Genomic DNA, 17,927 nt, shown 5'->3' on the forward strand with positions numbered 1-17,927 from the left:
GGGCTGGAAGCAGCCGGTGCTGGCGGCCCCTTTACTCCAGGGGCTGCTCCCGGCTCCTCCCCGCACCCCCGCCCGCCTGCCCGCCGGGACAGGTTGGAGGCGGGAGAGAGGGACCGAGGCAGGGCGGGAGCGCAGAGGCTCGGTCCAGGCGCGTGATCGCTCCCGGGAGGTCACTTTCTAGGCAGCCCAGCCTGTGCTTGGGCGGGGTGGCTGCTTCTCCGAGGAATCGTGTTTCTCAGCCTTGTATTTCAAGACCTAACTCTTCCCACCCCTACGTTCCTAGGATTGCCCGTGTAATTACAATTGCATTTCACTTTTCCATAGCCTGTGGGGACCTCTAAGTACCTTATACTCAGTTGGCGTGATGCCACTGGTGCGAGGGAGAAAAGGCTTCCTTGAAGGAGGGACACCCATTCCTGGGGGTCAGGTGGGGACCGTGAGGTGAATCTGCCTTTTGGAGCTGGGAGCAGCACCCTAGTGGCCTGACATAGTTAGGACACCTTCACAAATGCTTGAGGGTTACGCCCTTATCAGTGTAGAGATGAAGGTATAGGATCTGGTAGTTGTTACTGCCTCCATTTTAAGATGATGGTGATGGGGGGCAGTGGGTGCCGTTAATGAAATAGAGACCCAGAAACCATTGTGAGGAGTGTGATGCTTCTATGCCCTGGAGTCTTACTTTGTAAGCTCTTTGCAGACTGAATTTAAAATATCTACTCTGCTGCTACCACTTGGTCTCTGATGCTGTTTTAACCTTTTTGCTTTCGTAATTTTTTCTTCTTTCTCTGTTGTTGATCTCTCAGTCTCTCTGCTGAGACGTCCTCTGTTGTTCTGTGGGCCTCACAGTTTCTTTTGCTCTGTGCCTTGGTGTTTCTGTCTGGCATGTTATTTTATTTCTATGTTGCTTCTCCTAAAACCTCTGAAAGCATCACTTGGCTTGTGTACACACTTTGGTTGGGCACACGAACATATTGGCACATGCTTTTCTCTAAACCTTTTCCTCACTGGCAAGGTGAAAGGATAGAACTAGGAAATCTTTAAGACTGACATTCTGTGACTCCGAGAGATTTTGGGCTGTTCCTCTTGTTCCCTGTTGTTGCCATGGTCTGGCAGGGCTTTGGAAGCCTCTTAAGGAACTGAAGAGCTCCTGGCCAGTACTCCTTTTAGGAAGGTGGACGTACGTGTCTTCGGAGTGTGTTCATAACACTCTAGTTTTCCAAACATAGTAGCAAGGTTGTTTCAAAAAGCACATAGAATGTTGTCACCACAAACTTGATTGTCTCATTATTTGAAACGTAGAAAAATCAGATAACTGAGAATCTGTAGATTTTTAAACTTCGCAAATGAGAGCAATATTAAATACCTTTATTGGACATATTCTGATACTGGTTACCTACATGTTTTCCAAATGGAGAAGACTAGAGTTTGTTTTAATACTTCCATGGTATGCTATTGAGGAAAGACAATAGGCTGGAGCTAAAAAAAATTAATAAATTTAAAAATCACCAAATAAGGGCTCTCTCACCAGCCAGACTGTCACCTAGGGAAAACTAGACCAGAGGCGGTAAACTATGCTTTAGAGAAATAACCACAATTCATCCTTGACAAGGAAAATGCGACTCCAAATTTTGGTTTATCAGCATTTTTAAAAATTATCTTCGACATAATGGTCAGAGCTCACTTACTGTTATGATGCCTGGTTCCGGGACTTTCAGTCATGGAATACATGTATCTTAGCTTGGCCAAAAAGTCCTTTTTCCCAGTCAAGTAAGTACCTGTGTGTGGCCTAGTTACTCTCCCATTGTCTCTCTCTTGCCCGGATGTTCCTGTGAGCAGCATTTTTTACCAGCCTATATTTGATACTATACATTTTAACTTCTGTTCACTGTGCCTGATTACTACTTTGGTGAAAATAATTTGCAGAAGCCCAAGGGCTGCAGAAGAAGGGAGGCCCGATGAGGGAAGTTTTGTTGAGCACATGCTATGTATCTGAGACCCTGTGTCAGGAGCTTTACGTGTGTCCTCATTTTGTCCTTACCAAAATCCAAAAGGTAGCTGGTGGTAGTCACATTTTACAGGTGAGGAAACTGAGGCTCATAAGAAGTTAAGAAACATAGCCCCATTTGCCCAGCTGTTAAGTGACAGAGTGGAGATTTGGACATGGTCCATCTGTCTTCATGGACTACACCATTTTGTGTCTCCATGAGATGAGATTGCAGAGTAGCCCTGGTGTGCTGTGTTTCAGGGCCTGGGTCAGGGGCAGTCTCCTTTACTTAAGTGTTCCCCAAGTGAAAGGAAGAAATTTCATTCTTGAAGAATGAGTTGATTTCATTTCTGTCTTTGTGTTTAGTTTTTATACTCAGGTGTTTAGATTGTACATCAGTCCCACCTCATCATATCATGGGGTAGGAGTTAGAGATGAAATCATTCAGATCTTACCTTTGGAAATACAGGTCAATTCCCATTACTGTGAACTCCAAGTCTCACATCAAATATTGCTTAAAGTATGTGGGCTGTCAGCCAAAGCTTGAAAGAGCTTTTGTTATACAGACATCTCTGTTGTGAAGGTATTTGTTGTGATGGGATTTGAGCTGTATAATGACATTGCTCTCAGAGGATTACAGCCCTTAGCCGCTTACCTAGAGAGAGCAACAGCCCCCACTTTATTCATGTTGATACCTATGCATGCCATTATTATTTTGCCTGTTTACAGGTAAAATAAGACCTCGCATTTACTTTGATTCAGACTTTGTCAGCAGAGTACAATTATCATGTTTTCACAGGGCTGATATCAGAGCCTCAGAAACTAGAATTACTGGAGGTGGTTTGGGTTATGTGAGTGAGGCTTTTGGAGGGGCCTTGATTCATTGCCTTACCCATGTTGATGGTCCCAGGCAAAGAGACAGGCTGTTACCTAATCTTGGTGAATTAGATTTTCCCCCTCACTTTCCATTTTATCTTCTGTTTAGTCGTGAGGTGCAAAGACTTGGTCATACTTGTGAAATCATCCTTTCAGGGTTCAAGCCTGAGATACCTATATTCTCACTGTAGGGGCATGTATTGACCAAGCAGGCTGAGTAACTCTGGGGACTCTGGCTCAGTAAACTCTCTCCCCCATGAGGACTTTGGAAAAGTGTGTTTTATTCAGGGTTCATCTGTTTGGTCTGTAGATGGTGAGCAATACCACAGAGAGTTAAGAACATGGCTTCTGAAATTGGAGAACCCTAAATTTAATTTCTGGCTCTACTGCTTCCTTGCTACGGGCCTTGGGCATGTTACTTAATCACATCTTAAAGTGGAGGCAGTCCTTGTGGTGTTGCTGTGTGATGAGGTGATGTGCTCTCCACAGAGCTAGGATACAGTAGGAACTGGTTATGGCAGTCATGATGATCACAGTTGTTGTTATTATCTTCATCAATGTCTCCAAGAACGTAAACTCTAATAGGGACAAGAAGGCAGGTCCACAGGTAACTCTCATACAGAAGAACATGAGCTAAGAGTAAATGAGTAAGAAAGAGATGGGCTTACTGGAACCATGGAAGTTGAGCGAGGAAAGGAATAAGTCACAGCTTATGGGAGATGAAAAAGATGGCATCTTTACCAAATCTTGAAAACAATAATAGGATTTCAGTAAATAATGATGATGAACATTACGAATGGATGGACTGGCCTGCTTCAGGCATGCAGGTGCGGAAGTGCAGGGCAATTTCTGGGAACTGTGAATTCTCCCACAGTTCAGAGGAAATGGGAAATACGTGACATGAAGTAGAGGAAGGGAAGGTCACGAAGCCTAGAGCTATAGGCTAGAGCAGCTCTTAGCAAGCCTTCCTTCCCAGGCTGAAGGATTTAAAATTCCTTTGTTAGACTATCGAGACTCTAGGAATATTTTAGCAACAAGAGGCTCAGAGGCTGGTGCAGTGTGTTGACATGGGTTGAGGTCAGAATGTCATCTGTCATGGGAATGGAAGGGGAGGCTGAGGGACAGATGGACAGTGGAAGGAAGAGGACTAGATAACTAAATTGGGCTCAGTGAAGACCAGGAGGCTTTGGCTTAACTGGGAGAATTGGGAGCACAGTCAGCAGTGGTAGGAATGGAGGAGAAGAGCATTAAGTTCAGTTTTGATTGAGTTGAGTCTGCAGTGTCACAGAAGAGTCAAGAAGGATGCAGGCCAAGAAAAACCATGGGATTTGGTGGCTGGGAGGACCCAAGACTATTTCAGAAGAAGGATAGAGGTTATGGGGAAAGGAAATGCATGGATGTATGCGTGGTGCTGAGTGTAGATGTGCCTTTCTAGTAGTCTGGCATGAAGGGAGAGGAAGCTCAGACATGCAGTTTTTTTGTTCAGCAAATGGTAAGTTGTACGGCAAAGGAGATTGTCAAAGTGTGAGGTAGACATGAGTCTGCCTCAGGCCTGTGAAAGAGTGGAAAGGTACTTCCTTTGAGACAGAGGGGCATTCAGGAGGGAGTAACAACACAAAGTTTCAGAAATAGGAGACACTTCATATAAGCACCTGCCCTCCGTCTTCTCAGTAAATAGGAAATTTCTGAAGTCCCAGTGAATTGAAGACTTAAAAGGAATGGAAAAGGTTTGAAATGACTGCTTTGGGAAATTGAATGGAGAGAGTGGTAAAACTGTTGAAGAGCAGGGAGAGGCTGGTCACACTTAGATCATGTCCATCTGGAGTGGGCCCTGATGGTTGTGGATTGTTTATCCCTGAGTGAGGAAGGATAGAGTCATAGAGAACCCGGAGTTGGAGATGATCAAGGCAGGAATGGTAGAAGGCCAGGAAGGGTAGCAGATGTGCTAGGAAGTTCTCTCGGAGGTCTGAAGTAAGGAAGCCGGTAATTCTGAAAGACAGCTCCTGTCCAGGAGGAAGAGGAGGAGGAATTGAAGGGTTGGCAGTTGAGGTTCAATGGGAGAAGTTGGCAGATATGGAAGTTGTGTTCAAGCGAGACCATACTTGGAACCTAGAATCAGTAGATAAATTATGTGCTTTGGATCATCGCTCTCTTAATGTGTTAGTTAATCAAAGTTACAATCCCGGATCATAGCACTCTGAGAAAGCGTGTTCTGTAATGAACACTGTTTAAATTTTTCTAAACTTAAATGGTTAGGTACTGTCATTCTGATTTTATGGAAGTGAAAACCGAGTGATAGATTAAAATCACTTGGCATTTGAGATTAGAAGGGGGAACAGCACTTCAGTCCTAACCAAATGTCTTGTTGATCACATTTTACTGGTCTCTTTTGGCAACTTCTCAGCTCAAAGAGAAACAGAAAAGGGAAGTGGCTTTTGTTGACTATCACTACGTACCAAAGGAAGAAACTTCCTTTTTTCTTGCAGTATGTTGGGAGGTCATGGCATAACTGCTGTGCAACTGTATCCCAACAGTGCTGCAAGCCAGAGCTTTCTGGATAGAACAGAAATTGTATTCATGGCTTCTTTGGGAAGGGTTATTACCTTAAGTTTCACAAGAGCCGCTTTTGTGTGGGTTAGATGCTCTTGCTATTTCAGCCTCGTCTTGGTCAGGCTGCAGTGAGGGTTACACTGGGGCTGGCCCGACTGATCTTAGAATAGGATGATGAGTTGTTTCTTTCCATCTTAAAGGCTTTACTTCAGTCTTCAGGAAGTCATTAGTAAAATCTTAGTTTGTCTCAATCTCTCTCTAGTTCAGTACAGTGGAAAAGTTTCTTGAGAATCAGACTAGACTGCTGGGGAATGAACAGGAAGAAGGAAACAGGAACAGAAGCATAAAGACATCAAAGACTAACTTTACTTATTTCAGAACTGGGCCGAAGGTAGCCCTAAATCCAGAAGGTTCTTCTGTGCCATGGTAGAGTGAGGGTAGGTCCTGGGGAAGAGGACTTAGTACTGGTACTTATCATGACCAGCTCGTGCAGAGAATGAGCCTTGCTTTCTTTATCCGTGCAATAGAAATAATACTCACTTTCCAAGTTGCTTTACATATTCACTAGGTAACAAATGTGTGAGTGCTGCTGGCATGGTCTAAAAAGGGTTGATCATCTTACAAACCATTTGTTTCTTCTTTAAAATGTTAAAGGTTTGTAAGGAATGCCTTTGGCTGGCCGCTTTATGGAGGACTGGAGTGGGGAGGGTCATTTTCATGTTTCATGCCTTTCCTTTCTTCCTTAAAAACATGTCCAAAAGTTCACTTAAGTAATAGAAGTGGACCTGGGAGCCCGTTTATTTAAGCAATGTTATCTTGAAATCAGGAATTGAGAAAGAATTCAAACTGCAGGAAGATGAACCTACACTACATTTTAATGCATACAAGTAGGGAATGGGATTTCTGTCCTACATTTATTGAAAAGCAGAGTCGCTGCCCTAGATTTTCTGGGACAGCCCCAGTTTTGATGCTGCCTCAGTGGCCCACAGGAAGGGCATCTCATCCTGAATTAATGTTGTGTTAACAGAAGGCTCTGTGTTACTTACTGTGGCATTCTTTCATTGTTGGCTGACCGACGACCTATGGGACAAACATAAAATGCAGTCAGAATTTTTAGATTCATGCAAGCGGAGGATCCTTATCACATCCTTGTGAAAGGTGGCTTCACTGCCTACATCATACAGCTATATTAAAAGATATAACAATTCATTTTATGAAATGCAATTTTAAAATATTTTTACTGATACTGACTCTAGCCATTGTGCTGATTGAGATAAAGCCAGAGACAAAGGTTAAATAAGCCTCCTTTAAGTTACAGGAAGAAGGAATCCCTTTAAATGCCCCATACTCTGGTGATGCCGAGACTGTGCCCGTCGGTCACAGTGCTGAATTTCTGTGACTTCTATCAAAGGGCAGCGTCTACCCTGGCAGATAATACCTATCATGGGTACATTTTGATCCTTACATCTCTGGAGAGAAAAGGAGGAAGAAGGGGAAGGAGGGAGACAAAAAAGACTGACAGAGCGAGCTAATATCAAAGAAGAAAAGAAATTACTCATGGCCGCTTTTAACCATTTTGTTTTCTTCTCTTCTGTCTGGGGCATTAAGACTTCAGCTAGTCCCCAGTCGTCTTTTCCCCAGTAGCTTTGCTTTTCTGGAATTAAAATAGCAGAGGAATAAAGAAAACAGGCTCTGGATGAAAGGAGAACAGACTTCTTTGGTAGAAATGTGACATGAAAAGAAAACCCAGGGTTTCTAGGCTTCTGTTTCAATCCCTCCAGCATGTATTGCAGGTTGATTGAAAAAGTGAAGTCTAGGTGATCTCACAATTTGCATTTGCCACTGAGTGCATGTCTAGGCTGCCTGTCTAGAAGCCTCACTTGGCCTTTTTATTTGCACCCAGCAAGAAAGAGATAGCTCCCCACTAGAGATGTCTTACCATCAGTCACCCAGTTGTACCACTCTGGGCTACCATACCGTGGGGCATTAGGCAACCAGTCCTTTGGAGGGGACAAGTCCAGTTTCCTGGCCAGAAGGAGAGGTGTTGTCAACAGGGTGACGCTGTTAGTTACTCTGAAACACACACACATTGCCTCAGAGCTGCCTTAGCATGACCTACCTGCCTTTCCTCGCTTTCGCTCCAGAGACCCCAGATAATCAGGCATTCTGGTTGAAAGGTTTACTTGCTGCCTCCTTCACACTCTGCTTCTAATGAAAGTTTAAAATTAACCATAGTTAAGTTGTATTCTAGAAGTGTTCAGAATTCTAGCATTAATTAAAAAATCATGACGTACCTTTTGAAGAAGTTTATCATCTTGAATAATTTCAACCATGGTAAAATGTAAAACACCACTAGTATAATTAGGACTGCTTTTTGTATGTTATGTTAGTAGATTCTTAAAAGACTGAATTTTCATCCTTGGACATACAGCCCCAGATTCTAACCTCATCATAATTTCACTGATTCTGAGGCCATCCATTCTCCTGCTTCATTATCTAATATTGGGTGGGCCAAACCTTTTACAAGAACAGCTCACAGGCATGCCAGAGTGTACAGCCATGAATAAGTACAGAATAATCATTATGATCTTCGAAACCACTGGAACCTAAGAAGGGCTGGAAAGATAATTGACCAAAAGGGAAAAAGTGGAAACTAGGCTAAAATAAGATGATTTAGCAACAGATTGACATAGGTTTATATATTCTGAAAATAGAAATGATGACGATAATGTGTTGGCCTTCTGAGACAGTCAGGAGAATTGAAGATGTTCCGACCCATACTGAAAAATTCCGTGGGGAATCAGTCATCAGTCAGACATAAGGTTATCTGAGTGATGTATATATTAGGTATAACACTAAGGAAATTTGTAGTGAACTGAGCTCTTACCTATGTTAAAGAATCAAGGTCTTCAAATATGTCTTCAAATGTTTCTACATTTGCCTTGATGAGTCTTTGTTACAGAGAAAGGAATGCAGGAAAAAAAGGCATGTGTGAGCTGGTGGATTATGCTGTACAGGAATTTGTCAAAGCCTGAGTCACATAGACAAACACACACACACAAATGGCAAGCAGAGAAGAAAGTTTTGCTGTAAATGGAAAAAGGGGCTAGTTAGCTACACTGGGGAGTGCTGTAATGGTAAAGCCAATGGGTCAGACAGTGGGGATGGCCTTGGAAACACTGCAGGAATTGGTATTTTGAGTCAGTATTTTTTTCATTCTCTATGTAAGTGACAGACATGTTTCTAATCCAGTATCCACATTCTGGTATTAATTCACATTGGAGAAACCCGTAAGATACACTCTGGACAGTGATCAGTTTGAATAATAAAGGAATATAATTTCTCTGTTTCTACTGGAAGATCATAAATAGGAATTAGGGAGAAGAATTAAAGGGCTGAGAGAATATTCACTCACCATACTATTTAACTGATCCACCATCAGATCATTACAAAATATGTTGGGCTATGTTGGGCTTTATTGCTTATGTAGGACAAATTCTGCAGCTTTACCCGCATGTGGGTCAAGACCTGTCTCTTTATAGTAGTCTTCCAGCATTGTCTGCATTTACTAAGTTCATGAATTGCTGCTATTTTGTTGCCTTTTTAGCTTTAGGTAAAAAAAAATCCTTCCCAAACTACTATAGTTTAATGGGAACTGCATCCTAGTCAAGTAAAGAAATATGCAAACATCAGGGAGGGGGAGGAGCAGAGGAAACAAGGCCTTACTCAGAACTGCTATCAATTTTAATACCTCCCTACTAAACATTCTGTGTAGGGGATGCCTTAGTAATCTGAATTTTTTAGAAAGGGGTGTTTTTTAGAGAGGGGTATTTATGAAAGCTAGTATTAACATGTTTATAGTCTGCCCACCCGCCGCAAATGCTAAACGTTCCCAGTGATGCACCAGACACCAAGTGTTATGGAACAGGTAATCCGCCACTTTTCACAAAAAGCTTTTTAGCTCCTAACTAGGCCACTGTGCCTGATATTGGGAAACGTTTTTGAAGGATATCAAGGAGATGAAGGAGTTCCAAAGGAGAGCAGCATGAATCGCAAAGGTCCGGGAAGGTGAGCCCACATGGAAAGGTCTAGGAGGTTAACTTAAAAGACCTCAGAGCATTGAGTCATGAGATTGAAAAGGGGGAAAGGCTGTAGCAAGACATTAAAAGGAGGGATTGTGTTCTCAAAAAAAAAGAGAGAATATGATTGAAGTTTTGAAGACGCTAAAGTGCAGAGTGAAGCTATATATAGATAAGCTCTTTCAATTAATGCTAAACCCCGGGATACTGCTGCTGATGTTTAAAATGTTGGAACAGCAGGCAACATGTAGAGTTTGAGCCAAACTTTTACAGAGAAGAGGTGGTGAACTTAGAGCACGTTACAAAAGTTAAGGAGATGGTGGGGCAGCTCACCCAGCAGTCCCCAGGAGGGGGCCTCTGGTCAGCTCTCACATAGGCTTAATGCAGAGCCCTTTTGTAACAATGAGTTGAGGTTAGGGTAGCCTTCAAAGCCCTGGGTCTCTTTTAATGTTGAACTGAATATAGAACAGAAACGATGAAAAATGTGGTGCCAGCAGCTGACACAGTGTTTACCAAAGCACCAGTCATGTGGCAGTAGACGCTTCTGGGTGCCTACTGTGTGCGAGGCATCATTCTCAGTGCTGAGAACATAAAGATGAGCAGGCCATGTTCTTTGCCCCAAAAGGAGAGAAAGAATTGTCTGTAGTAAAGAGAAGAGAGCCACAATTACCTTGAAATGTAAAACCAGCTTCAGATTAGCCATGTCCGTTGCACACGTGCATGCATGTGTGTTCTTGTGCATGTGTTTTCTGTTTAGCAGAGAATGTGCTGGAGAGCATGATCATCCTGTGCTATTCATATAATAAAGATGAAGTGAGAGAACATGAGAGGAACCAAGGCCATGTGATGGTACGCGTCTGACGTTTTTCCTTTCAGTGACATGCCCGTATCTCCTCTTTCCCCTTTTTCCCCTTTTTCTTCACTTGCTTCACCTCCCTATAGGTAGTTTAGGACAAGAAGAGGCTAAAGTTTCACTGATGAGCCTTTCTGAGGGTTCTCCATTAAATCCAAGGACAGAAAATGTGCAGTCCTCTTATTAGCATAACGAAGGCATCAGCATTGCATCAGGCTGGTCCTCGTACCCTTTTCCTTGTAATGGTGTTTGGTTTAGGGTCCTGAGGAAGAGCTGCCAGCCCCTACCTGATGGATCGACATCCCCTTGGCACCAAAGAGTGACCGATAGTGTTAACCGTCACAGGAGACATTTATGTATGTGTGTAGAACTCTGACGTGTATTTTAAACTTTGCAATAGCCCAAAGTTAATTTGTTTCTTTGCCATTTGTTTTCTAATGGGTGTGGCATTGCTTATAAAATGTTGAATATAAGTTGCCTAGGACAGCGCCTGGCATATGGTGGAAACTGAATAAAGGCTGCTAGGTGTAGACTAGATGGACTAGAAAACAGTACAGATGCAGATGCTTTCAGATGTTCTCTTTGCCACAGAGAGACCTTTCTGTGTGCTTTGTTCAAAGTTGACAGTGTGAGTAAACTACCATCAACAAGGCGTTACTTTTGGGTAATTTTTTCAATGTTTATCCCAGTTCCTTCATCCCCTTTTACATAGCCTCTTGTACTGCAAGCTACACTCAGTTTTAAAGATGGTGGGTTGGCATTAGAGTGGTGTTCTGTGGCCAGTGGAGGCGGAAGCTTGCTCACTTTAATGCAGAATCTCTAAGCATCCTGCGCTAACCATTGGCAGGAAGGTTATTTCAGTGAGACGCTCGTTCCTTCTCACCCCTGCACCCTTCCCGCAATCACCACTGGTTGCAGAAGCCTATATAGGGTAGCTCATTTGGACGAAGTATTGTTAAGATCGTTATTAGAAGACTCGCAACTTAGAAAAGGAAGTAAACATGTTAATACTAGCTTTCATAAATCCCCCTCTCTAAAAAACACCCCTTTCTAAAAAATTCACATTACTAAGGCATCCCCTATACAGAATGTTTAGTAGGGAGGTATTAAAATTAATAGCAATTCTGAGTAAGTTTCTTCTCATGTAGTTAATGCAGCATGATGAAAGAAATAAAAGTCTCCTTATTTTTTTACTTTCTGTGTTGCTTCTTAAATATTCTCCTTCAAGTCAGGTTAGCTTACCTTGGGTGTTTGTATTTTGTTGGCTTATGTTTGCATGTGTGAATTTAAAAAAAAGAGAATATTAGGTTATTAAAAGGAGGATATGAACCAAAATGTTGGCATGAATTAAGAAAAATCAGTGAAGAAATGTTGCTTAATTTGTACACTTCCCTGCAGTGCTGGAAATGGACTTTTCCTTTGCATTTCCATGAGGCAGGGAGAAAACAGACCAGCCTGGTTTCACGTTCCAGACAGAATGAAGTATCTCAACAGCAAAGAAGGAAATAGGGGCCTTAGTTTTTAAATCCTCTGTAAGATAGTCAAGGCTTGTCCGGTAGAAAGTTAGGTTTTGTAATAAGGGACCATTTTGCCCTTTCTGTTCAGGATTCAACAATTGCTTGTTGATTTGGGGTAAAGATGCCATGAACTCAGGAGTGGGTGAGGAGGGCCTTTCTCTGCCTCCCATTCCCAAAGCATTCTCCCTAACCCCATGGTGGAGGCTGCGGAGAGTATTGTAGGCAGTTGCAGTGCCCATCACTCTCTGGGTGAAGCCAGTATGTCCTGGTGGTGGCCTTAGAAGACAGCCCCTGTGAGGCTCAGTAAGCCGCAGCCTAGATTGGAACAACGTGACTGCCTGGTAGGATAACAGAGACGACATTTGAAAAGAGGGTTTAAGGTATTTGCAAAGAGGTCAGATCCCTACACATGAAACGCTGTGGCCACAGCTGCAGCCACGCTACCTGCCACGCGCCCTGGCCTGCGTCAGCGTTATAGAGTAGGCAACCTGGTTCGGCGCAAAGAGGAAATGCGCATTCTGTGCCCAGTCCTCGCTCCCCTTTGCCAACCGGGCTGCTGAGTGTGATGCTCCCTTTGTGAAGTGGACATCTGTCTAATGGGAACTGGACGGTGACCACCAGTCCGTTTTACACAGGCCACCATACAGCTGCCAGGTGGCGCTGGCTCTTAGCTGTTCTGCAAGTCCAGCACAGGGTGTATTCAGCTATAGAGGTGGCAAACACGGGGCCCTTCCACCAGGCCCACTCCCTGCAAAGGAAGTGCTTCCGAGAGCCAAGGCTTTGCTTTAATCTCTGTGAAGGAAGAAAAAGACTTGGGGAAAGGTAATGAATAAATTAAAGACACACTTTTGTAATTGTATATTTTAGGCTTTCCTCTCTACCTAATTGTGCTCTAATCTGTACTTAGGAGTATAGTTTTTTAAGTGGGACATGTCAGGCTTTTATGCCACAGATTAAACTCCAAGGCAAATAAATGTGTGACAACTTAAGAGGCGAAAAGAAGAGTCTTCGTCAAATGGCAGAGTTTGATTGTTTCACCTAGACTAATCAGTCTTTGGAGGGCCTGCCACATGTCTTCCAGACGGCTAGAATGCTCAGGAGATAAGAGTGGGGCCCATCGCTCTGTGGCTTTCTCCCCCTGCATTAGCCGCAGAGCTGAGTGAGTCTATGAAAACCCATTGGTCGGGCTGCCCTAGCAACACAGAATGCTGTGCTGACACATACTCCATCACATGTTTGCGATGAAAATGCTGTATTTTTAGAACACTTCAAAGTCAGGAAACCGTTAAACCACACTGCATCCTCTCTTGCCCTCTGGCCACTTCCTCCACACCGCCAGGAACATTACCCCCATTTCACAGAAAAGGAGCCTGAGACAAAGATTAAGTGATATTTTAAGCAAAGCTGATAATCCCAGGGAAAACTGCTGATCAAGTCTTGAAATCCAACACATCCTTTGGAGTAATTTTTAATGCTTTCGCTTCTTTTACTTAAGCCATGTGTGTTCCATATGACCTTAAATCTAAGCCCTAATATTGTATATGGAGTTCAGAAGACAACTTAGTCTCCCATTTTCTTTCCTGGCATTCATTCCAATAAAAATAGGCACGTAATACTGTACTGTTAAAAAAAAATCAAAGCTTCACACACACTTTGAAAATCTTTTAGAATTTATGACGCTTATTTTCTTAAGTATCTTTATGCAAATAAAGATCAGAAGTCCTTTGAGTTTACATCGCTTGCTGAAGGACTGTATCTTGTGTGTCTCTGAAATTTGTGTGCCTAGCTCGGTGCCTGACATGGAATAGCCATTGAAAAGTAGCTGCAGATTGAATGAATGAAGTAAATGCTACCTCTCTCTGATCTACCACTAACTTACCCACTTTTACAGAGTTACTATTCTGTGGAGCAGAGACATGCTTGTATTCATTATTAGGACAAGTGTTGAGAGCCCTACGTGCCAGGCAGTGTGCAGCGTCCCAGGAATACAAAGATGACTACTGGGGCATGATGGAATGGAGTGAGGAACGTGAGGGTATGTGTGTGCCTGTGTTGGGGAGAGAGCCTGTGACAGTCTTCTTTTCTTTCCCCCCGAAAGCTCTGTGATCCTATAAAGGTTAAGAACAACTGCATTGTACAAACAGGGGGAAGGAGGGTCAGAGTTGTGCAGCTCGTATAGAGTGTTGCCAGGTGCATGCTGAAAATCAGGTCTTAAAGTAGCAAAGCTTACGTGGTGTCAGGTAACAGTCACACTCAGCCCTAGTTCTCAAAATAGTCCTAAACCAAAAAATGTTCACTCGGCCTCCTAGCTCCCTAGTCTTTTCTGTCAGCAGCCCTAAATATATAAGGCTGAGGTGTTTCTAACGTGAGGTTCTGTTAGCCTGTTGGTGCTCCTCAGTTACTGGGGGCCAAAGAGGAAAACATAATAAAGAGAGTGAAAGAGTTTCTAAATTGTAAAACTCCATACCCATCTGAGCCATGATGTCTGGTTCTGTGCGTTTCCTGGTTTCGGTGAATCTCCATGTCTTGGTTAGCTTTTGTCTACCCTTTGGCTACCAGATCAAATGCCACCTTCCCAGAAAGCGACAACGGGAGTGGAAGGTGGTGAACCTGAAAGGCAGCGTAGGGTGGTGGTTGAGAACAGGGCCTCAGAGACTGCGTGCCTCTCCGGATCCCTCCTCCACCACCGCTTGTGTGACCTAGACTAAGGATTGACTTCCCCACGCCTCTGCCTCCTCATCTGCAGGATGAACAGGGCTGTTGAGCAGATTCAGTGAGGTCGTGGAGGCAGAGCAGTGACAACAATGTCTGGACTTGGTAAGACCGACACCGTACTCAGTCTCCTCCTGATGAGGAAACCCAAGTCCGGAAACATGAAGGGGGTCCTTCCAGGCTGACGCTATCTCCCAATGACAGCTCTGGGTATAGCCTGCCATCCAAACAGATAAGCCTTTCAGTGACAGCAAGATCAGTTCTCAGTAGTACTGACAATAAGAATAATTACTAGTATTTCTCTGGAGTACTTGCCATGCGCTAGGTCCTGTACTAAGGGCTGACTATACATTATCTTGTTAAAATGTATCCTCACAATAATCCTGTGAGATTAATACTACTTATGGTGCCCATTTTACAGAGAAGAAAACTGAAACTTAGCAAAGTAACACATCTAAGTATATGGGAGCATGGAATGAATGAATGAATGAATGAGCTTATTTATGTATTTATGTATTTATTTATTTATTTATTTAGAGACCAAGTCTTGCTTTGTTGCCCAGGCTGGAGTGCAATGACGCGATTTTGGCTCACTACAAGTTCTGCCTCCCGGGTTCAAGCGATTCTCCTGCCTCAGCCTCCCTAATAACTGGAACTACAGGAGCTGCCAGTATACCCCGCTAATTTTTGTGTTTTTAGTAGAGGTGGGGTTTTGCCATGTTGGCCAGGCTGGTCTCAAACTCCTGACCTCAAGTGATCAGCCCGCCTTGGCCACCCAAAGTGCTAGGATTACAGGGGTAAGGCGACGTTCCTTGCCCAGACATGGAATTTAAACCTAAATATTTTGTTGGTAGCATCCCCACTTTTAACCATGACATTGTCCTTGTTCTGGTTCTGGGATTTCTGTAGCGTGGAGCTGGGCACATCTCTCTGCCTGCTGTGCTTGTCAAACTGATGTTACCTCTCTCATTTCGGAATGAATACTCCTCTCAACTGTCAGTTGTCATTGATGTCTCTGTATTCGTACCAGTTAGCACAGTGTGTGGTAACCAATAGGTGCTTAATGTTTGTTGAAGTACATTGAATTATTCCTTCAACATTCCTTGGATTTCTTGCTCCCGTGCCTGAGTCTTGCCATTTCCTCTACCTAGAGGTGTCATTTCTTCTTCCCAGTTCTGGTGGTTTCTGTTGTGGCCTTTGAGCATCCAGTGCATATGCCATTGCATCCATCATGGCTCTTCCTCCTGCACACCCCAGCAGAGTCATGTCCTGCTCTGCTGAAATTCCTGTGACACCGTGTACCCCTCTCACTGTGCACAGTACTTTGTGCCATTCTGCAGTTGCATACGCATTTGTCATCTCTAAGTGTCTTGCATTGGGGCTGTTTTAGTCCATTGGTATACATTATAGGACCTCATCGAACTTAGTACAGTGCCTTAAAACAGTGAAGAACATTTGCTGATGGAGAGAATGCAAAGCATTCAAGAGAAAGGCACATTATTTTCCCACCAGCCTGTATCTTGCCTTGTTCTTCTTTTCCTTTTCATGGCACGTTGACATAGAACACCCCGTTGCATTCCTGGTTTTGAATCAGCTGGTGGGCACTCCATGGAGCATGAAAAAATATTGTTTCAGCTGAAGCAATGTAAGTAAGAGAATCATTTTAGGGTGTCACTGTAGTGTGAAAAGCTTTGACATTTAAAATAAAATAGGGAAGGAGAAAAGCAGTTCACTCTGTCATTGGAGTCTCTTGCCAGCAAGGGCTCCCAGCCCTCTGAGCAGCGTGCTCACCTGAAACCCCGCCAGACTTGCAGATGTTTCCTTTGGCTCCAGTGTGAAGAACCACACTGCAGTTCTCAGGAACAATTCCATTCTGGCAGGGACTGATGGAACCGGGAGCAGGGCAGCAAACAGAAATGACTTCATAGGTCCTATCCCTCTCTACTTTCCTAGATGCCGTAGTGCACACTGGCCTGTTCCTTTGAGTTTTCATCCATCACTTTATTCACTTAGTGCCAAGACACACAGCCCTTTTATGAGGCTATGAAAACTCCACTTAGCCAAGTGCGTGTTTGCAACTCTAAGACAATGATATACTTTGCCCCTAGTTGTGATCCTAGAGCTTCCCTGAAGGTCATGTGTAGGTGAATGGAACTCTTCCAGACTTGGATTTTCTTCCTTTGAGGACTTGGATTATAACATGGAGGAAAATTTATTTTTAGGGATCAGAGAAGAATTCGAGTCAAGGATAATGAAGAGGTATGAAGAGAAAAATGAGAGTGGAAGTTCCAAAGGCTAGTGTCTCTCACCTCTCCGTACCACCCCATGTTTTAAGCTGCCCCTTTTAATTAGACATTCTGCCGGCATACAGCTTGTCCAAAACCAAACACATTATCTGCTCTTTGGTTGGCCCTGTTGTGTTAATGGAACAGTCTTCCTTCTTGTTGCCCAATCTCAGAATCTCGGCATTATCCCTGACTGCTGCCTTTCCTTTCCTTCACATCCAAATCTTGTGAACTTGAGTTTTTTAATATCCCTACTGCCATTTGTGCATTCCTACTGTTGTCACCCTTGATGCCACCTAGAAGATCAAAGGGTCTTTTTAACAGCTCTATGGAGACATAATTGATATGCGGTAAACTTCATGTACTTAAAGTATAAAATTTGATACATCTTAACATATGCATACACCTGTGAAACCATCACAACAATCAAAATAACAAACACATCTCTCACCCCTGAAAGCTTCCTCACGCACCTTGGCAGTCCCTTCTGTCCTGGCTGCCCCATGCCTCAATTACTGACTACTTGCTGTTGTATGTGGTTTCTATTTCCTAGAATGTTACATAACTGCAGCCATACAGCGTGTGCTGTCTTGGATCTGGCTTCCTTTGCTCAGCCTGATTCATCCATGTCACTCGTTGATTCCTTTTGATTGCTGAGTAACGTTTCATAGAATGGAGGTACCACAGCTCATCACCTCTCCTCTTGATGAGCATTTGGGTTGTTGTCATTTTCTGAATATTTTAAACAAAAAGCTGCTGGGAACATCCATGTACAAGTATTTGTAAAGTCAAGTGCTTTTGTTGCTCAGCTAGACACCTTAAGAGTGGAATGGCTGTATCATATAGTAGGTTCATATTGAACTTCTTAAGAAACTGCCTGTTTGCTAAAGGGATTGTACCATTTTACATTCCTACCAGCAATATCTGAGAGTTTCATTCCCTCCACATTCCCGCCAACACTTGGTGTAATCAGTATTCCTAATTTTACCCCATCTAATCTGTGTGTAGTGGTATGCCATTATGGCCTTAATTTTAATTTGCTTGATGGCTAACGATGCTGAGCATCTTTTG

The 17,927-nt window shown here is 43.4% G+C and overlaps 1 protein-coding gene across 20 annotated transcripts in view; it reads left to right on the plus strand.

Moving 5' to 3' along the window:
• Positions 1-17,927, plus strand: part of CELF2 (CUGBP Elav-like family member 2) — a 536,938-nt gene that overhangs the window by 368,993 nt on the left and 150,018 nt on the right. The window lies entirely within an intron of this gene.

Source organism: Pongo pygmaeus, chromosome 8, assembly GCF_028885625.2.
Source record: "Pongo pygmaeus isolate AG05252 chromosome 8, NHGRI_mPonPyg2-v2.0_pri, whole genome shotgun sequence".
NCBI lineage: Eukaryota > Metazoa > Chordata > Mammalia > Primates > Hominidae > Pongo > Pongo pygmaeus.